Source organism: Schistocerca americana, chromosome 5 (genome assembly GCF_021461395.2).
Source record: "Schistocerca americana isolate TAMUIC-IGC-003095 chromosome 5, iqSchAmer2.1, whole genome shotgun sequence".
In the NCBI taxonomy this organism is placed as follows: domain Eukaryota; kingdom Metazoa; phylum Arthropoda; class Insecta; order Orthoptera; family Acrididae; genus Schistocerca; species Schistocerca americana.
Window position 1 is genome coordinate 249,643,568 of NC_060123.1, and position 22,861 is coordinate 249,666,428.

The 22,861-nt window shown below is 43.4% G+C and overlaps 1 long non-coding RNA gene across 1 annotated transcript in view; it reads left to right on the forward strand.

The window, feature by feature from the left end:
* The window catches only part of LOC124615840, a 415,576-nt gene that overhangs the window by 77,084 nt on the left and 315,631 nt on the right, over positions 1–22,861 (forward strand). The window lies entirely within an intron of this gene.

A 22,861-nucleotide genomic window follows, 5' to 3' on the forward strand; every position in this document is an offset into this window, starting at 1 on the left:
GCTGCTCTGCTTTGTATCAACACCGCTAGCACACTAGCACTGTTGTGTGTTAACCCTCGACTAAGCAGTTCAACTACGCTCCTGAGATTCACGGTGTGCCCACCATTGGATACCTCCAGAGCCATCCCTTGCAGCCATTAGCGACCAATATTGTGGTTGCATGGTAGAAAATCTGTGTTCCGTAGAATGGCGTGAACATCTTTGACTTTTCACGCCCACGCACTCAAGGGGATCGTTGTTAGATTGATTATCTGTCTGCTATGCAGTCATGCGGCTCCTTCTATAGTTCAGTGAACTTGACAGTAAACATCAGTAGTATGATGTAAGCAATTTTACTGTATAATGCAATAATTAATAATATAACAAGAGAATAACTACACTGAAGAGCCAAAGAAACTGTTACACTTATCTAATATCGTGTAGGGCCCCCGTGAGCATGCAGAAGTGCTGCAACACGACGTGACATGATCTCGAATAATGTCTGAAGTAGTGCTGGAGGGAAGTGACACTACGAATACTGCGGGCTGTTCATAAATCCGTAAGAGTACGAGGGGTGAAGATCTCTTCTGAACAGCACGTTGCAGATATGCTCAATGATGTTAATATCTGGGGAGTTTGGTTGCCAGCGCAATTGTTTAAACTCAGAACAGCGTTCCTGGAGCCACTCTATAGCAATTCTGGGCGTGTGAGGTGTCGTATTGTCCTGCTGGAATTGCCCAACTCCGTCGGAATGCACAATGGACATGGATGGATGCAGGTGATCAGACAGGATGCTTACATAGTGTCACCTGTCAGAGTCGTATCTAGACGTGTTAGGGATCCCATGCCACTTTGACTGCATGCGCACCACACCATTACAGAGCCTCCACCAGCTTGAACAGTCCCCTGCTGACGTGCAGGGTCCATGGAGTCACGAGGTTGTCTTCATACCCGTACACGTCCAGTCGCTCGATACAATTTGACACGAGACCAGGCAACATGTTTCCAGTCATCAACAGTCCAATGTCGGTGTTGACGGGCCCATGCGAGGCGTAAATCTTTGTGTCGTGCAATTATCAAGGATACACGAGTGGGCCTTCGTCTCTGAAAGCCCATATCGATGATGTTCCGTTGAAAGGTTCGCACGCTAACACTTGTTGAAGGCCCAGCATTGAAATCTGCAGAAATTTGCGGAAGGGTTGCACTTCTGTCACATTGAATGATTCTCTCCAGTCGTCGTTGGTCCCTTTCTTGCAAGATATTTTTCCGGCCGCAGCGATGTCGGAGATTTTATGTTTTACCGGATTCCTGATATTCACGGTACACTCTTGAAATAGTCGTACTGGATAATCCCATATTCATCGCTACCTCAGAGATGCTGTGTCCCATCACTCGTGCGCCGATTATAACACTTCGTTCAAACTCATTTAAATCTTGATAACCTGCCGTTCTAACAGCAGTAACCGATCTAACAACTGCGCCAGACTCTTGTGTTATGCCGGCCGAAATGGCCGTGCGGTTAAAGGCGCTGCAGTCTGGAACCGCAAGACCGCTACGGTCGCAGGTTCGAATCCTGCCTCGGGCATGGATGTGTGTAATGTCCTTAGGTTAGTTAGGTTTAACTAGTTCTAAGTTCTAGGGGACTAATGACCTCAGCAGTTGAGTCCCGTAGTGCTCAGAGCCATTTGAACCATTTGAACCACTTGTGTTATGCAGGCATCGTCGAACGCAGCGCCATATTCTGTCTGTTTACATATCTCTGTATTTGAATACGCTTGCCTGTACCAGTTTATTTGGTGCTTCAGTGCAAGTTTTCTACTAAGGGGTTGATGTTAGTAGGTTTAGTGCAATCGTCCTGCTATTCTGAACACAACATACGCTATATTCTTGGTTCTTCTGTTCTTCTGTGACGCTGTTGGAGCGTGATGCGGTCGCATGCAGGGAGGTTGCAATGCGAGAAAATTGCAGTGCAGGAAGAACTTAAGAGAATCGACGCCTGGTATGACAACACAAACGAATGTAATGCACGCGTATAAGTAAGATGGTGGACCCATTATTAATTGATTAAGACGATCGGACATAAATCTACTGAAGCAATAACAACCGTAAAATATCTATCAAAAACGGAGAGATCTAATGTGGAAAGACCATGTAACACTAGATTGTAGCAAAAACAGATGCTAGACTGAGGGGTAACCGAAGACTCCAAAGAAAATGTTATTCACTTAAGGCCGGCCGATGTGGCCGAGCGGTTGTAGGCGCTTCAGTCTGGAACCGCGCGACCGCTACGGTCGCAGGTTCGAATCCTGCCTCGGGCATGGATGTGTGTGTTGTCCTTAGGTTTTAGTAGTTCTAAGTTCTAGGGAACTGATGACCTCAGATGTTAAGTCCCATAGTGCTCAGAGCCACTTTATTCACTTAAGGATTTGGTAGCTTATAAAACCTACATTCGACCGGTCATATACAATATTTCTCAAGTCAACATCCCCTTTTCTCAACGCATACTATCTACATAGTAACGAATGAGGTATAATTAGAAAGGTTTTTTAACCGACGTCTGGCACTGCATACCGATTTTGCGCTAAAACTTAACGTTGATAACAGAAGATAGCAAATAAAGCGCTGAGATACGTAGAGACAAAAGAAATATCGAAGAATTGTGTGTCGAGGAAGATAGGAAATCCCTTAATAAGAGCTATGATATCCAAAAGATGATTGGACGAAAATAAATTGTATGAAAAGAGTCCTGAATTGGCACAGGTGAGAGATGTGAAGTACGTATCGGTGGAATATGCAGCCTATTTATTAGACTTGGCATCCTCAAACTTTCATATTTTATGAAATTAGTGTCTGGAAACGTCATGAGTCCAATAGAGATGATATTGCATCCGCAACTGGGTATTTTGCAGACCTTCCAGAATTGCTCTTCGGCGACGGAATCTGCTAAACGGAGAAACGTCTAGCAAAGTTTATGAACCAAAACAAACTACGTCAAAAAATTAGGGCTTTCTTGGCCGAAAAAGACAGCCTTGCATTAACAGATCGAGAAATTGTCACCTTGTCCACATATCGCTAGTAAATAATTAATTTCTATAACGTAAGCAACTGGCAAGGATCACAGAATTACCAGTTTAGCTAGTGTATCTGCGTAACCTCTAAGACGAATTCCTACTGATCTGGTAGTAGGTATGTGATAAAGCCGTTATTATCAGGAAACGTTTCTAAAGAAAAAGAGCGAGGGTTTATCGTAGCGAGAAAATCGTATCCCGTGTAACTTAAGGTGTACTGCTCTTCTTCTGGAAGCGAAGCGATTTCAAGTGTCAGCTTCGATTCCCGTGTCTATTGTTCGTTTAAATTGACTTCCATTCTCAGATCCTCCTCGCCAGCATTAAGAAGCAAGCGTAGGAAAGTGGATGTCTCAGCAGAAACAAGAGAAAGCCCGTAGCTGCTGGCTCGGAAGAACTTAACAGATAGCTTCCCTGTCGTGAAAGTCTATCTCTGTGTGCGATCCGCCTCGAGTAATCGACCGGTATTACAGCTCGGATCGAACCATCCTTTCCGCTATTCAATCTGCAAGATTTCCGTGGTATATTATCTCAGATAACGCGTGCGATAAGACAAGGAAACCGAAAACATCAACAGCGCATCTCATTCAAGAAAGTGATAAACTCTCGATGAGATTGTAGCACTTATCTGTTGAGTTTTCCCGAATGGTTCTGTTTCTCTTCGTTCGCAGACAATGCAGTAGCGGGTTTTCAGATATAAAATGTGATGAAATGGTGGCCCTCAACTACGTACCCTCAAACTCAGAGTTGAAATATTAAAAGTTTTGGCTGGTTTCGGTGTCTAGGCCCTAGTGGCTGGGATACGTAGTTGCCGCATTTCAAGCCAAATACTACTGAGTCTACAGTATGTAATACGAATAGACACATGAATTGAATGGTCGAAGGTTCCTATCACTAGGCAATTACGAATTTTTAATACAACATAGTAATTTATAAATGAAAGATTGCAATTAAGTTAATTCTGCAGGACTTTAAATGATGGGTACGATAGCACAAGTACCTTTAAGAATGCCCTTTTATTACTGTAAAATACTTATTGGTGTCGATGGTCCAGCAATTAAATAAAATATTAATTGAATAACAAGGAAACAATAGATTCCTAATGCACATAATTAATTATGAACAACAACTTAGCTCGCGAGATATTCACTTCGATACGCATACAACGTCTTCACTGCAGAAACCACGGAAATTACACAAAAGCACAAGTCGGCACTCCGAAATATTTCTATCTCCCGCGACCACGCACAAACTGCTTCACTCTCCAAGTCTTTCCCGCAACTGTGCTTCCGTCGCGCCGTACTGTTCAAAACACTCCCGTGTCCTCTACCGTACTGTCCAGAACTCCTCTGTCCCCTCTCCAAACGATACTCCTCCCCCACCGTCAAACAGTCTTTCCACTATCCTTTTCGGAATGATCGCTGTGATTGGCTAGAGCGCTCCCGCCCTGACTCCAAGCCAAAGCACACTCACAAACTTAATGAAACGCATACAAAAGACTGGATTTACATTTAAATAACTTGAAATTAAATAAATATTCCTACGGCTGGACCATAAACGCGCTCTAACACACATTATTAAATACATAAACAAATTAAATAAACGTATATCAAAGGAATAGAACAGCAGTAAGCCAGTATGCTAAAGTCTCTGTGCTTTCTAAAACACAGTAAATAATTGACCAATTTCTTCATGAATAGTATACATCGGATATAAACAAAGACATAGATGAATAATATGTTTATAAGCATGCTGCTACCGTTTCTTCGTGTAACTGTTGAGTACTTATGGCCTGACGCGGTCGATAGTAATCGGCCACTTTGACCTCCAATAACTCATGTACTATTAAAGTTACATGCGTGTAATCTATACGAATTTAGGTTTACACTAATAGCTTTCTAAAGACACGTCGATTGACAAAATCGGATGAACCGTTTATATTTTGGAAATTCGTTGCTGGGTGTTAGTTGTATAATTTACAATCCGATATCAACTTTAAACTAGTAAAGATATTGAAAATCTGATTACAGCATCATAATCATCGTGCAAATGATGGTGATGAACATGTTTCTTTTTTAGGTATCATGATTCTTCGGGCTGCTATTAATTTTTAATATGAACTGTGAAATGTCTGCCATTATGGTTTCACAAAGTCCGCCATCTTTGGCACTCTCGGCATACAAGTCTCTTTCATCGACACAGCATCACCAAGGAATTCCCAGCCACGTGGTCGGTCTGGACCCCAGCTGTCGTTCGGCACTGTGCGGTCGCTGACGAGCCCCGGCTCGCCGAGAGGCCCCAGTACAGCTACGCCAACTCCGAACTTAGAATTTTTAGAGGGCGCCACAACTCGCCCTTTACCTCACACAGCTGTCTGTAGAAAGTTCAGAAGGTTGTAGCGAACTGCAGGATGACATGCAGGGGATCGATGGTTGGTTCAGCGACTGCCAGTTTATACAGGGTGTTACGAAAAGGTACGGCCAACCTTTCAGGAAACATTCCTCACACGCAACTAAAGAAAAGATGTTATGTGGACATGTGTCCAGAAACGCTTACTTTCCATGTTAGAGCTCATTTTATTACTTCTCTTCAAATCACATTAATCATGGAATGGAAACACACAGCAACAGAACGTACCAGCGTGACTTCAAACACTTTGTTACAGAAAATGTTCAAAATGTCCTCCGTTAGCGAGGATACATGCATCCACCCTCCGTCGCATGGAATCCCTGATGCGCTGATGCAGCCCTGGAGAATGGCGTATTGTATCACAGCCGACCACAATACGAGCACGAAGAGTGACATTTGGTACCGAGGTTGCGTAGACAAGAGCTTTCAAATGCCCCCATAAGTGAAAGTCAAGAGGGCTGAGGTCAGGAGAGCGTGGAGGCCATGGAATTAGTCCGCCTCTACCAATCCATCGGTCACCGAATCTGTTGTTGAGAAGCGCACGAACACTTCGACTGAAATGTGCAGGAGCTCCGCCGTGCATGAACCGCATGTTGTGTCGTACTCGTAAAGGCACATGTTCTAGCAGCACAGGTAGAGTATCCCGTATGAAATCATGATAATATGCTCCATTGAGCGTAGGTGGAAGAACATGGGCCCCAATCGAGACATAACCAACAATGCCTGCCCAAACGTTCACAGAAAATCTGTGTTGATGACGTGATTGCACAACTGCGTGCGAATTCTCGTCAGCCCACACATGTTGATTGTGAAAATTTACAATTTGATCAGGTTGGAATGAAGCCTCATCAGTAAAGAGAACATTTGCACTGAAATGAGGATTGATACATTGTTGGATGAACCATTCGCAGAAGTGTACCCTTGGAGACCAATCAGCTGCTGATAGTGCCTGCACACGCTGTACATGGTACGGAAACAACTGGTTCTCCCGCAGCACTCTCCATACAGTGACGTGGTCAACGTTACCTTGTACAGCAGCAACTTCTTTGACGCTGCACGAAGAATTGCCTCGTCCATTTCAGGTGTCCTCGTCGTTCTAGGTCTTCCCCAGTCGCGAGTCATAGGCTGGAATCTTCCGTGCTCTCTAAGACGCCGATCAATTGCTTCGAACGTCTTCCTGTCGGGACACCTTCGTTCTGGAATTTATCTTGATACAAACGTACCGCGCCACGGCTATTGCTCCGTGCTAATCCATACATCAAATGGGCATCTGCCAACTCCTCATTTGTAAACATTGCACTGACTGCAAAACCACGTTCGTGATGAACACTAACCTGTTGACGCTACGCCCGCATCTCGTGGCAGTGCGGTAGCGTTCTCGCTTCCCACGCCCGGGTTCCCGGGTTCGATTCCCGGCGGGGTCAGGGATTTTCTCTGTCTCGTGATGGCTGGGTGTTGTGTGCTGTCCTTAGGTTAGTTAGGTTTAAGTAGTTCTAAGTTGAGTCCCATAGTGCTCAGAGCCATTTGAACCATTTTGTTGACGCTACGTACTGATGTGCTTGATGCTAATACTGTAGAGCAATGAGTCGCATGTCAACACAAGCACCGAAGTCAGCATTACCTTCCTTCAATTGGGCCAACTGGCGGTGAATCGAGGAAGTACAGTACATACTGACGAAACTAAAATGAGCTCTAACATCGAAATTAAGCGTTTCCGGACACATGTCCGCATAACATCTTTTCTTTATTTGTGTGTGATGAATGTTTCCTGAAAGTTTGGCCGTACCTTTTTGTAACACCCTGTATAAAAATGTAACGTCTTGCACATAAGTAGGCGACGAAATCCACTAATGTTCAATTAAATTAAGGTGACAGATCACTAGAAATAGTAAATACAACAAAACAGTTAGAAGGAATCGCCAGGAGCAACGTACACTGAGGAGACAAAAGCCGTGGGATAGCGATATGCATGTACACATATGGCAGCAGTATCGCATACACAAGGCATACAAGGGCAGGGCATCGGCGGAGCTGTCATTTGTACTTAGGTGACACACGTGAAAAGGTGCCAACGTGATTATGACTGCACGATGGGAATTAAGACTCTTAACGCCAAATGATAGTTGGAGCTAGACGCATGTGACATTCCATTTCGGAAATCGTTAGTTTTGTATCCCGCCGGGGTAGGCTGCGCGTGGGTTTGCTTCTGTGAATTGCTTGTGTAATATAGGACGAGAGTGAAGGAAGCGAGTAGGAGCAGGAGAGGTGAAGCACTTCGGTACTGCATGTGACTTTAACACTTTTACTAGATTCAAAAACACAAGTAAATAACAAATGCATGCATAACTTGGCTAGGATGAGCACGTAGGTGTGAAGCCGCAGTCCATGTCTAACCAAAGTCTTAATAGATCGGTAGTCGAAGCGATGTTTCCAGGCGTCTGCTCTTGATGAAATGGGGAGTGTTCATCGGAGGTGAGGGTATCATCTGGAGTGCCCCAGGGAAGAGTGGTAGGTCCGCTGTTGTTTTCTATCTACATAAATGATCTTTTGGATAGGGTGGATAGCAATGTGCGGCTGTTTGCTGATGATGCTGTGGTGTACGGGAAGGTGTCATCGTTGAGTGACTGTAGGAGGATACAAGATGACTTGGACAGGATTTGTGATTGGTGTAAAGAATGGCAGCTAACTCTAAATATAGAGAAATGTAAATTAATGCAGATGTTTAGGAAAAAGAATCCCGTAATGTTTGAAAAACTCCATTAGTAGTGTAGCGCTTGACACAGTCACGTCGATTAAATATTTGGGCGTAACATTGCAGAGCGATATGAAGTGGGACAAGCATGTAATGGCAGTTGTGGGGAAGGCGGATAGTCGTCTTCGGTTCATTGGTAGAATTTTGGGAAGATGTGGTTCATCTGTAAAGGAGACCGCTTATAAAACACAAATACGACCTATTCTTGAGTACTGCTCGAGCGTTTGGGATCCCTATCAGGTCGTATTGAGGGAGGACATAGAAGCAACTCAGAGGCGGGCTGCTAGATTTGATCATTATGCGAGTGTTACGGAAATGCTTCAGGAACTCGGGTGGGAGTCTAGAGGAAAGGAGGCGTTCTTTCCGTGAATCGCTACTGAGGAAATTTAGAGAACCAGCATTTGTGGCTGACTGCAGTACAATTTTACTGCCGCCAACTTATATTTCACGGAAAGACCACAAAGATAAGATAAGAGAGATTAGGGCTCGTACAGAGGCATATAGGCAGTCGTTCTGTTTGGGAGTGCAACAGGGAGAGAAGATGCTAGTTGTGGTACGAAGTACGCTTCGCCACGCACCGTATGGTGAATTGTGGAGTATGTATGTAGATGTAGATGTAGATGTAGGTAGAAATCAAGACGGCACTCGTTGAGCTGCACAGCGTCGGCCAGAGGGCGCTGTGGTCGGCGTAGTCAGTCTTCTCTCGTAGTGCCAACTCACGAGAGCGTGCACCTACGTTGTGGCATCGTAACTATCGACGCCACAGTTACGGAATTCAATATTCCGAGATCCACAGTGTCAAGAGTGTGCCGAGAATACCAAATTTGCGGCGCTACCTCTCTCCACGGTTAACAAAGTGACCGATGGCTTTCACTTAGCTACCGAGAGCAGTGACGCTTGCGTAGAGTTGTCAGTGCTACGAGACGAGCAACACTGTGTGAGATAACCGCAGCAATTAATGTGTATCCGTTACGACGGTACAGCGAAATTTGGCGTTAATGCATTATGGCAGCAGACGACAGACACGAGTACCTTTGCTAACAGTACGACATCACCTGCGACGCCTCTCCTGGGCTCGTGACCCTATCGGTTGGACCCTGGACGGCTAGAAAACGGTGGCTTGGTCAGACGAGTTCCGATTTCGGTTGGTAAGAGCTGATGTTAGGGTTCGAGTGTGGCGCAGACCCCACGAAGCCATGGTCCCAAACTGTCAACAGGCACTGTGCATGCTAGTGGGGGCTCCATAATGACTAGAGCTGTATTTACACTGTAAGGGGGCAACAAATCTTATAGTCTTTTTGCAAGTGGATAACGCATCTTACGCGCCAATGGATAATGTATCTTAGCTGTCTTCTTAAGCCTAGGGTGGGAAACAGGCATTCCACATAGCTATAAATTTTGGCCCTGTCTCAAAATTAATTAAAATGACACTGTGACATTACAAGACGTCCGCCGCTCGTGGTCTCGCGGTAGCGTTCTCGCTTCCCGAGCACGGGGTCCCGGGTTCGATTCTCGGCGGGGTCAGGGATTTTCACCTGCCTCGAGATGACTGGGTGTTTGTGTTGTCCTCATCATTTCATCATCATCCAGGAAAGTGGCGAAATTGGACTGAGCAAAGATTGGATAATTGTACGGGCGCTGATGACCACGCAGTTGAGCGCCCCACAAACCAAACATCATCATCATCATCAACAACATTACAAGACTACTCAAATTAATATAAATGACAAGTTTAGGATTTATCCTAGAATGATAACACAATCTCTTCCTTTCTCATTCTACATTTTAATTTATCAAAGCTTTCAAAGTTCAAGTCATAAACCAGAGGGTTTAATTACTTCCAATTCTCAACAAATTAATTAACATCTAGACATTGAATATGTGATTATTAAAACCTTATCTTTATATATGAAAGTATTATGACAAATGAAACAATTAAACCTTTATCAATGATATTTACATCTATGTTGCCATAGCTGAGCAATGGGCTAAGTTCATGGAAAATGTACTCAATGAAGGGTATGTTAGTAATTAACTCTTGAATTTCTATATTCAAAGTGTACGCAGGTTAGAGAAAACAAAATCTCGACTCAACATTTAATCTCGCCTAACGCGTGTTCATACATTACTAATCGGGAACTGCGGCGGCGTTGCCTCCATGCTGGATCTGAGACGCTAATTCCCTACTCTGGCCTTGACTGAATTCAATCAGTCTTAACTTTCCTTCGTTCTGTAGAACGTTAAATTCTCCCTAGTCGAAATTAATGGCAATTGCACACTCGCTATGGGATGGAACTTTGTGCACAAATCTTATCCCGCAAAAATTCCTGCAGGAATATGAACTCTACTGCTTTACGTATGTCGCCACGATACGTGAAGCGTACTGCCCTCACTTCGCAAACGTAAAGTTTGAGTCTCAACGTCTTCGCTAATTTTGCCACACGCATGTGTGTGGCCCACCGCGAAAGGAGAGCTCTCTCTGTGTTAATTTTTCTCAAAATGCTTTTATATGACGTTACTCTCCCCACCGCGATTCTACTACGTCACACAGTATGGCTTCGGCCAACTGCTTCGTCGTTATGGGTGAATTCTTATTTTTCTTGCCCAGATCGCCGCTAGCCTCCTTAATGTAGTATCGCCATTTACCCACGGTGTTGGCTGTGCTTATTCTTTTGTACTCACCTTATTTGTTTCTTAGTTACAGCTGGGCCTTCTTTTGTTAATGTTAACTGGGCTTTCACAATACCATTAGCCACGTGCGCTGGTCTCCAAGATGCGTTCACTTTATCTCATTTACACATGCCCCTGTCATTATAAGGGTAGATGTTGTTTTGTTATTCGGTACATGAGATTGCCATAATTACTTCCTGTTGACAGTATATATTTTCCGAGAATTTTATTCTGTATGGTATGTATGAAGCTTATGTAAGGTTCGAAAAATGCGGACACCTTACAACATGGAATGGACTTGGTCCTCTGGTGCAGCTGAACCATCCATTGATGGAAAGTGGTTATATTCAGCTACTTGGAGACCATCTGCAGCCATTCATGGACTTCAGTTCCCAAATAACGATGGAATTTTTATCACCGTGCCACAGTTGTTCGAAGTTGGTTTGAAGAACGTTCTGAACAATTCGAGACAATGAGTTGAGTATCCAGATCACCCGACACCCATCGAACATTTATGGGACATAATAGAGAAGTCAATTCGTGCACAGCCACGCGGGATTAGCCGAGCGGTCTAGGGCGCTGCAGTCATAGACTGTGTGGTTGGTCCCGGCGGAGGTTCGACTCCTCCCTCGAGCATGGGTGTGTGAGTGGGATAATTTAGGTTAAGTAGTGTGTAAGCTTAGGGACTGATGACCTTAGCAGTTAAGCCCCATAAGATTTCGCTCAAATTCGAACATTCGAATTTGTGCACAAACATCTGCAGCGGCAACACTTTCGGAATTATGGACGGCTGTAGAGGTAATATGGCTCAATATTTCTGCAGGGTACTTCCAACGACTTGTTCAGTCTATACCACGGCGAGTTACTGCACTACGCAGGGCAAAAGAAGGTCCAACGCGATATTAGGAGGTATCCCGACACTTTTGTCACCTCAGTGTAAAGTTAAATCCTCATATAAGGGTAACTGTTGTGAAAGTTCAGCCCATACTGAGATTAACTGGAGGGGTCTTCACCAAATGTAACTCATTCACGAAAAAAGTGGCTTACAAATCACTTTTTTTACTTATTCTTGAGTACTGCTCATCAAACTGGGCCTCTTATCCGACTTTTTTGAGACATTAATCTTATCATGGGTTAAATGTGGCCCGCCATGAATTTCTGTGCCAACCTCTATATGTCAGGGGAGCACTGTAACCTACGTCCTTATTTATTTGTTGTGTTGTGCATATTCCAGAATCGCAAGAATCGGTAGTGCGGTAGTGTTCCCGTCGGCCTGAAGTGGTTTAGGGCAACCGTGTAAAAGTTAATTAGAATGACTGTAGGTGAGCCCACCTCCTACTGAGAAGCAGATCGTTGCGTTGAAAAAAAATGTTCAAATGTGTGTGAAATCTTATGGGACTTAACTGCTAAGGTCATCAGTCCCTAAGCTTACACACTACTTAACCTAAATTATCCTAAGGACAAACACACACACACCCATGCCCGAGGGAGGACTCGAACCTCCGCCGGGCTACCCTCACAGTCCATGACTGCAGCGCCTAAGACCGCTCGGCTAATCCCGCGCGGCCGTTGCGTTGAAGGCAGAGCCACTACGCTCTGTGCGTATTTCTTTAAATGTCAGTGAGGTGTGGCCGAGCGGTTCTAGGCGCTACAGTCTGGAACCGCGCGACCTCTACGGTCGCAGGTTCGAATCCTGCCTCGGGCATGGATGTGTGTGATGTCCTTAGGTTAGTTGGGTTTAAGTAGTTCTAAGTTCTAGGGGACTGATGACCTCAGAAGTTAAGTCCCATAGTGCTCAGAACCATTTTTAAATGTCAGTGACTGTAATGATTTTGCAAGTGTGTCAGCGTCGTTGATGACAAATAGAACAGTGACGTCACATGCGCTGTTCTTCGCAGGAATCGCCGAGCTTCACACGACAGACGGACCGTGTACGCTCGTCGTGTGTGTAACTCCAGAGATAATGGGACTGAATCTATTGCAGTGTGATGAACAGAAATTGTACGGTATCCCCTTCCGCCCTCTTAGGACCGATCGTATAAAGCATTTAACCTTAGGTTGAGACAGAAAATTACTTCAGATCAGACTTAACCTGGAAATATGCGCTGTGTAAACGTTAATCCTAGAGCATATCACCGTGAAGTCGGATCATATTTGAGTGGCGAAAATTCGCGGTTCAAAGTTAGGTTCAGCTCTAATCGTCAGTTTGTAGTGTAGTGGCACTACGAATAATCGCTTTTGTTTTTCGCAGATACCGATTTAAATAATAAAAGATATTGATATTAACACAAAAAATGGCAAGTAAATATGACTACACCATCCTCACGTCGCTGATGCTCAAAATACTTTTTTAAGATCTGGAAGGTTAGGTTAAGGATATTATCAGCTACCGTGTGTAATTTACAATCAATCCCACAACGATTCGTAATTCATGTGATTAGCTCAAAGGCATTTTATAGACACTTAGCAGCAGCGTAAGAAAGGTAAATTCGAAATATTTGCAGTGAACATCTAAGTAAGGGAATTTTGACCGCAGTCAATAACGTTTCAACATCGCTTGTATATGTTCTCTTTCCGCTTCGAGGAGCAATAACCATGCAATTCGTATTAAATTTTTAACTATCGAACGCGTCCTTAAACTGCCATGACAACTCCAGGTCCGTCGAAAAAGAGAATGTAAACAAATATGTTGAAATATATTAATCACATAACTTTGTTTCATACATTTGGGTGGGTCAGAGATTGCGTGGCGGACTGTAGTGCAGAAGATCGCATTTCGAACCTCTATCAATTCCATAATTTTTTTCCGTTTGTTACAGCTTTCTCTAAGTTATTGGTCGTAAAGATAATTATAACAGCATTACCATACTATACATGCCATTGAAACCATACCATACTCTCCATTTTCGGATCTTTGTGGACCACTGTTGGGCAAAATTCTGTGTGCAACAACCCTACGCGATGTGAATTACATTGTTTCCTGTCGTTTACTTTAGAAATATCTGAGCATTCAGATGAGTCCACAGTGGACGACGGTGACGAGATCCAATGAGCTCCTCGCACGTACCGTAAAAAGAAGGACCCACTCTTGGAATTAAATAACACGTCATTTAAGCTGAGCATTCGTTTGGAAAAATGTACTGTAGAGCAGTTGGAACTAAGGCTCACGGACTAGCTGATGAAGCCAGTAAAAAGAAACCAGCCACTGACTGCAATGCCCATGTTACTGTAAACTTTAATATTTTACGCTGCAGGAACCTTTCAAATAGTGGTTGGCTATCTGTTTAAAGCAAACACAGCAACAGCTTGCAGAGCTGTCCATAGGTATCGCCCTTACGAGAGAATTAAATCCACAGTAACTATTCTCTCCACGCTTTATCTTGTTGGCCACAGTGACCTTATCTGTTTTTTTTTTTTTCTTTTTCTCGCTCAATTGTATCGTTATACGGGCCCAACATAGTTTCCAGCAGCAAATCTTTCTCGTATAGAGAAAATTTTGACGATCACTCCTTTTACTGTTTACTTACTCCCACGGTTGTACGACGACGCCTTCGATGATGACTACAGCGTATCTACGATATACGATAAACATCTGCGATCGAAGCACAGTAATCGTGTCGATAATCGATTTTAGCCGTGTTGCCAAGCATGTTATGTGCTACCTAACATGGAATCAGAACCTACTTCGCTGGATCCAAGTTCAACGTCATACAATAGAGCTGAGTCCTGAACATAGTTCACTTTCTAATCTCTTGTCAAATTTTATCTCCAGTTAGTGATGTTTATACAATCGGCCCTCATTCGCTTAATTCCGATGGCAAAATTTTCCGCAACCAGTATTAGAATGGGCTTTCTTCGGATTAAGAGCCACAGCGTTAAATGGGTTCTCTGGGACATGGAAAACACAAACTTTTGGATAGAACACTTCGTCCTTAGAGAGCTGTTTGCTGAAAGTTGCGACTGATTTGATATTGCACAATAACATCCGTTTCCTGGTTCCGCTACTCAGTTTATTTTGCACCAGACAGAAATAGACTGTACACTTTTAGTTAATTTTAGTCTCGCATGGTATAGCTCTCTTTATGAAAAGTTTGTCTTTCCATCCAGTGGTTTCGGTCATCAACCGTAAGTCTAATTTTACGCAATTATCCAGTCCTGTCGTTAGCAAGGTATTCTCTTTATTTCAATGTAACTGTTGCATCGTATAGCACCTACCATCTACCTTCTGTATTCGTATTTAGGTCTGACGCTGTGTCCATCACTTCAACTACAGCTTTCAGCAACAGCTCACTTCGTAATACCTACCCAACCACTCTCTCTGTTCAGACCATTATGTTCTTTGCTAGCCATTTTATCTAGTTTTGCTCCTCGGTTGCTCCAAGTGAACTCCAACAATATCCTGTTCTCCTGTATCACTACGTTTCCGAGATTCGTAATCGCTCCGTTTCTGTCTTCCTTACTGCCTACGATCCGCACCATGGAGTGATTTGCTCCCAAACATAGGTTTTCATGAACCTTCCACTGTTTTCAAAGCTCATATTTTTAGATGTTAGCAGCTTCTTTTTCACAGAAAGCCCTTGCGTCTTGTACAGTACTTTATACTATGTCTGTCTTGCATTTTCGTCTTCGTCTGTTCTACTTACGAGATACGAAAATTTGTCCACCTCTTCAAGAATCTCTTGTCCAAGGTTATATCATGGTTGTGGTGACAGATTGATTGTAGCGTAGCCCGAGATCTAAGGTTCGAAAGTAGCAGTATGGTAGTGAATTGGTGAAGCTAATGAATCTAAATGCGGAATAAATGCTGCGGTAAGAGACCGATCTGTAGCTTAGCCAGAGCTCTACGTTCGTTCGACGTTTAAGGCGTTATTCATTAAATTACCAAATGTGCGAGATAGATTCATAAGAGCTATTTTACGTAATAGAAAAGTCTCTGAAGAGCATTTCGGTGCACATGAAAATTGAAAAGGGGGTCGATAATTCTTACCAAAGATGAAAAAAACGAAAATCGTGTGTAGCTGGATGCAGTTAGAAAAAGAACACACTCTTAAATTGAATAACTAATTTTCTTACACATAAAAATTACAAAACTGTGTGTATATTTTGATAAACAGACATTAATGCAACGCTTTGTGTTGGTCTCTTTCGTAACTGGTTGAAAGAACTGCAGTTAGGTGGCTCATGAATTAGGGGCAAAAATGAGAACATGAGTACTTCTGCGAAATATATCACTGCAACCAGTGAAACCATTCTACAAGCGGCAGTCAAATGAAAAGAGACAGATGGAAAAAAGTAAGTAAACTGCACATTTTTTCAAAAACAATTGCCATAACTGTTAACAGATTTATTCTACTGTGTGTGTGTGTGTGCCTTTATGAAAAAAACGTTTTCGTTAGCCTGCGGAACCATATTGTACCCAGCTTGCATCTCTTCATCCGAAGCAAATCGATGGCCGTGAATGTCTTTCTTCAGCGCTCCAAAAAATATGGAAATCAAGCGGTGAGACATGGGGACTGTAAGCAGGATGTGTGAGGGCTTCCGCGCACGTAAGGACTTCCGTCCACACGTTGCCAAGATTTTTTCGACTACGCTGCAGAAGTTTCTCTGGTGACGCCCTTAAGCATTCTTCATACAGGTCTGACATCGCCCTATATTATTTCCATATTTTTGGGGTCCGTTTTGTGTCTTTTGTTACAGCGAGATAAATGTATTAACAGTTATGGCGATTAATTTTTAAAGAATAAACAGTGTAATTACTTTTTTTACATCTGTCTAATTTTCATTTTATAGCTCCTTATCCAGGGTGAGTCACAAGGCATAACACTCCTTTCATTTTGTGGACGATATCCAAACGCGGTTTTTTGAAGTTGATGGTATTCTAAAGGGCAACCGAGATATTGAAACAAGGGGTACCGTATACTTTTCATAGCTGCATTTAATAGCTCTTGGAAAGGCAGTTACAGCGATTTAGCGGTTTTTAATATTGACGTTGAAACCTATCATAAAACATACCGAGAAATCTACTAAAATAGGAAAGCAATGCGACCACAGTCGGCTATTGTGTTGTAAACATCGACAAGCAGAGCTCTTATGCCAGGCTCCGTCGTTATGCAGCAAGACAGGCCTACGTTAATAAGACAAAATCTCATTTCCTAAACGTCACAGATACAGCATCCGCTATGATTTTTGTTTATGAAACTACGGCATATGTTAGCTCCTGGCTCATCCGATTAGAAGAACTATATGAAATATGTGTCATTCCCAGGTTTTTGAAGAAACAACTACAGTTTCGTCTGCCAGTTTTCCATTTAAGCCCTCCGCCTTGCTGCTTACTTTTCAAAGCCAAAACAGAGACGTCAGTTGTTCATACTTCATACTGATAAACATTTCCATTTAACACTTCTAGTATGAAGCAAAGGCTCACAATGGAATACGCTTTGATGCCGCACCATATGTTTACGTCCCACAGTCATTAGTGTTGTACCTGACGAATCCAGCGTGGATTTCAGCTGCCTAGTATAGCATCTTACGTAAATTTACATTAAAGCGGTTTATAAACGTTGATTCGGCGATATACAGCAGACGATGGAAAATGTAGTGTCGTCTCCCAGGTGCTGCAGAGCAAACCGACAAAACTCTATATGACATTCGAAATTATGTCCTCCGAGTCCGTGATGTAGTGACAGATAATGAGAGTGGAATTTATGTAGATGCAAGATGCGAATGACATTCGTCTGGCCTATCCCACATTGCTGTCTTGTGTCACCGTACGGACTGATAAGTATCGTAGCCAGAGCAGCATCTTCATGTGCTCTGTCATTTCACAGTCGTCGTCGTCGTCGTCGTCCTCTGACGTTGAAGCTGTCTTTTGCAGTAATGACCTAATAAATGGTGCGAGTGCCTTGGGCGGCGGATAGCAAGGGATAGATGTACCTACACCGCCGTACTGTTTCGACAGTATTTCACTCCACCGTACATAAGTAGCATGTCTAGCTTTTCCTCATTGGTGTGAACGTTGCATGTGAGTTACATTGAAGCAGAAATGATATGCAGATGGGCGACACAGTTCCTGCTAGTTCTGCAGAGAAGCAGACACCCGAAATGCTCGATACAACGACGTACTCTGGCATGAGCGTGTTTACAACGCAATAGCCGATTCTGGTCGACTTGCCCTTCAATTTCAGAATATTTCTTTTGCGAATAGTTTCAACCTCAAAATTGAAAATCATTATGTCACTGTACTAGTCTTTACAAGAGTTTTCGATGACCGTTAAAGAAAGAATACCTCTCTATTTAAAGAAAATCATACTTGTTTCAATTTCTTGATCGGTAAAAGAGCTAAGATTCTCTGTCACACACAAAGTAAGTGCCCTTTGACGTACTATAATTCGCCGAATACCTTGTTCTGATGTTATGTTTTTATGGTACACTTTCCATAATTCTGCAATAATTCAATCTTCGCCTGGTAATTTATTGTGTTTTCATGATTCGATTATTGTAACTACTTCTCTGTTTGGAAATGGGAGCGAATCAGGATTTGGTGCTGGTTTTGCCAATCGGATTTATTTAGATGGCTCTTCGTCGTTGAACCGTGTACTGAAATATTTGGCTGGAGTCGCACAGTTTTTATTTATTTATTTATTTATGTTTTTTTTTTATTACTGTCCGCAGCTCGTGGTCTTGCGGTAGCGTTCTCGCTTCTTGCGCACGGGGTCCCGGGTTCGATTCCCGGCGGGGTCAGGGATTTTCTCTACCTCGTGATGACTGGGTGTTGTGTGTTTATCATCATTATTTCATCATCATTGACTCGCAAGTCGCCGAAGTGGCGTCAGCTCAAAAGGACTTGCAATACGGCGGCCGAACTTCCCCACATGGGGCCTCCCGGCCAACAATGCCATACGATCATTTCATTTGTATTACTTTCCAGGAATCCATCAGGTCGTTGGAAGCATTGTCTAGAATACTGGTAGCCAGCTAAATTTTCTCCGAAGGTCTTGTAAAAATTGCGGGTGTTCCTGATAACTGGAATTTTGTTCAGCCTCTTATTATCGTAATTGCCTTTCTCTCGTCGAATAATTTTAGAGGCGTTTCTTCGTACCTCTACGAATTCCTGCTACTTTTCTGTTGTTTTATGACTATTGAAATTATTCCATGTTTTAATCCTATATCCGACAGCTTCATCTCATGTGATGTTCCACCACCCGTTTTCTCCTTCTCGGCGACTGATCTAATTTTCAGTAACTTTCTTCTTGCTGAGTTCTAGATATTCGGCACCAGTCCGGAAACTCTGGCTTACCCTTGTCTGTTATCTGTTGGACTGAAATTTTACTTTGATTTGGAGTAAGTGTTGGTCTGACTTTGTGGATCCTTTGCTGGTTTTTGCACTGAGGACTTCTTTGGTTGTGCTCTTCCAGATAGCAATATTCTCAATCTGAGATTCTCAGAGCGTTTCAGTTGTGGATTTCCGTGTCTTCTTTTTTCTGTGGGTTTCTGAAATTTTATTGACATAATTTTGATTTTAAAATTTTGGCACAAGCGTATGAGACGTTCTCCATATTTAGTGGTACTATTACGAGCAGTATATGGTCCAGTGATTATCCTTTGTTTATTTTCCTTTCTTAACTTCTCATTGGACTCCCATAGGAGAATCTTATCTGTTGTAGTAATTTTATTTGAGGGCACACGCTAATCAGTGTGCAAACTTCTTTACTGGTTTCTGGAGACAATGTAAAATCAGTGTCTGAATCTGTGAAAGAGTTGTAAACCGCAAAACCTTTACAAACTGTTTCGGTCCTGTGTTGATATCCACTGCAGGTTTTCCTTTATGTAACCTGTAATGCTCAGAGTCGAAGTAATTTTGATCCGTAAAACGGGTTCCTTGCAATGCTGGAATTTTGATGCTGAATATTTCCAGCGCATTCTTTAGATGTTTCAGCTTCCCTCGGTTCAACAGAGTGTTTATGTTCTCTATACATACGTACAATTTTTATTTTGTTCTAAGATGTTTTATGAAGCTCCCATCCTTCTCCATATGTCACGCCTGGTCCTCCAGAATCCTATGACCAGAACGGGTATCCAATCTACTGACTGGAGCCTGAGGTAGACGAATTCTTTCCTGCTATTCTTCCATGTTTCCTTCAAGTTGAAGAGTATTTTTGGTAATCTTCGCTGGAGATCACGAAATTGTAAGACTTATTTGTTGGGAACAAGTCATGCGCCTAGGAGCTGCTTCAACTAGGTGAACAAACGCTGATCAATAGCCGCTGGATACCAGATCAGACGCTGATGGGTTTTGTGATAGTATTTGGTGTTACTGCAGTGATTAAAAAATCGAATCAAATCTTGGCAATATGAGCTCACTTATCAGTATGACATTGCACCCATTCTGGGCTAGATGCATGCACTGATTTTGTTGGGAAGAGTCTCAGAAAGCGATTGGCCCCACAAGTGTTACAACTGCCGCTTTATATCCTGTATGTTGGCACTGGAATGGAATTGACGACAGAGATGGTCCCACACACATTCTACTGGGGACAGATATGGGGCTATAGCTGGTCACGAGAGTTCTCCAGTATCACGTAGACAGTTCATGGAGATATGTTCCACGTGTGACAGCATTGTCCTGTTGAAAATTGGCACCACAATACTGTTGCAAGAGATGTAACATGTGGATAGAAGGATGTCCGTGACGTACTATTGTGGTGTCGGCGTTCCTCAGCCACTACCAGCTCTGCTCTGAAGTCGGAGCCTACGGCTCCCCACACCGTGACGCCAGTAGTAACACCGATGTGTCTCTCCATTACGTTGGAAGAGTGCTATCTCTTCACAGACCTCTTCCATAGTCACCGACGATGGCCATCCAACCATCCAAGGTAGTGCAGAACCATGATTACTCGCTGAACACCATGCGACGTCACTCATCAGTCCGACCTGCCCAGGCAGGGCACCCCTCCAAACGCAGCCATTTGTTGAAGCGTTAATAACACCCTAAGCATTGGACTGTAATTGCCTAGTCTGGTGGCTGCTTGTCTCCGGCCAATACTGCGGGAAGACACAGAATGTTGCAGATATTTCATTACTTGTTGTCATCCAGTAGGCGCAGATGAGAAGGGGTTACGATGTGCCTGGTCCAAAATACGGGGACCCTCCCTTGTAGAGTGGTCATCCGTGGTCCACAGGAACGTTGACAAGGAGTATACCTGCTCTCGCGTTCCCTTGCAGTTGAACATTGGCCATTGTCACACCCGAATGCCCCACTAATCTGGATATCGCACAATGTAAGAGTGCAGAGGCTCGCGGCGGTAACATTGAGTAATAAGTTCTCAGGTTTCCACCCGCCTCCAGTCATTTAAATTACTCGACTTTTCTGCCAAGCACTTATTGGCCATTGTGAAATGGTACGACTGCTAGTGGGCTTATATACACTAGTTGCCGGCTGTGACGTCACTGGTGCTCGCTGCATATCCATATATGGGCATACATTGACTTGGCATTTGATCTGCCCGCATCAACCGCGCGGTCGCTGGGTCCCACGCCGTGCTGTACTGTAGGGCACCGTCTTTAATTAGGGTGTTATAGCTGATTTTTATTTCGATGGTTACTTTAATTACACAGCCATAGAAGCCGTTTGTGCGAACCACGACGGAAGTTTTGTCGAATTTTATCTGGTGACCGCTTTCTAAAACACGCTCAGCTAAGCCGGCCGGGTGGCCGAGAGGTTCTAGGCGCTACAGTCTGGAACCATGCGACCGCTACGGTCGCAGGTTCCAATCCTGCCTCGGGCATGGATTTGTGTGATGTCCTTAGGTTAGTTAGGTTTAAGTAGTTCTAGGGGACTGATGACCTCAGAAGTTAAGTCCCATAGTGCTCAGAGCCATTTGAACCATTTTTTGAACGCTCAGCTAAAGCAGATTCCCTTGGCAGCGTAGGCGATAAAACCTCTCATGCTCCTTCCTGCGTTGTTCCACAGTGGATAATGTCTATCCGACGTTTAGACTGGCCACACTCGCAAGGTATCTTGTAGACTCTAGGTGTTCTGACACCGGCAGTGCGTTTAGCTGGTCTCACTAATTGACGAATTTTTGTCGGAGGTCTGAAGTTCGATTTGATCTTGTCTTTTCAGCAGGCGGCGTATCTTGCCGACACGGATCCACATAACGGCAAGAAAGCTGGTTTCTTCCACTGCTCCTAGTTACTGGTTTTTATTGTGATTCGTGCTTGGAATCACTTCATTCATTTGATGAGCGTTATAGCCGTTTTTCTGAAGACCATGCGCAATTTCCAGCGAATTTATCATCCAGATTAACAGTCGGCATAATTGTATACAAATGCGTAAAGGCATTGATGTTAGTTGATCTCGCTGCTGCTCTCTTGGTATCTCTAATTTCCAGGGTTATTTTCATATGTATTTCCTTTTCAAACCCAGATCGGTCGGAGTTGAAAACAAATTCCTTACTGAACAATGAGATAAGTTTGTTTATCTCATCTACAAATTTTTGGGCCAGTTCCGCAGTTTGCTGTGCTCCTTCATGTTGAAGCTTGTTTGTCTTCCAGTTCTGTCACACCGTTTGAAGTTATGCAACCGTCCACTGCTTCCCTTGAAATCACTGTAAGCTATATGCCTCGCAATTTGATGTGCATAACGTAGTACGTCACTAAAATGCAGCACCTGTAAATTTTAACGAGCATACTTGAAACGCGCAAACATCAGTTTTTGTAACGAGTCCACCTTGTCCTTCCTTGAATATCCGTAGTCTTTTTATGTATGACAAGATCATATTGGTGCGAACTTCTTCGAAACTATTGAGAATTGTTATTTTACTATGCTGCGTATGATCTGCCGTGTACGTAATTACGTTTAGTACCAGTGCCTTGAACAAACGATTGTTCATTACTACGTTTCACTGCAGACGGGATTTGTGGCTTCCTGTCCGACATGAATAATGAACTACATCTCTAGACACCTGTTTGAATTCAGTTTCACTTG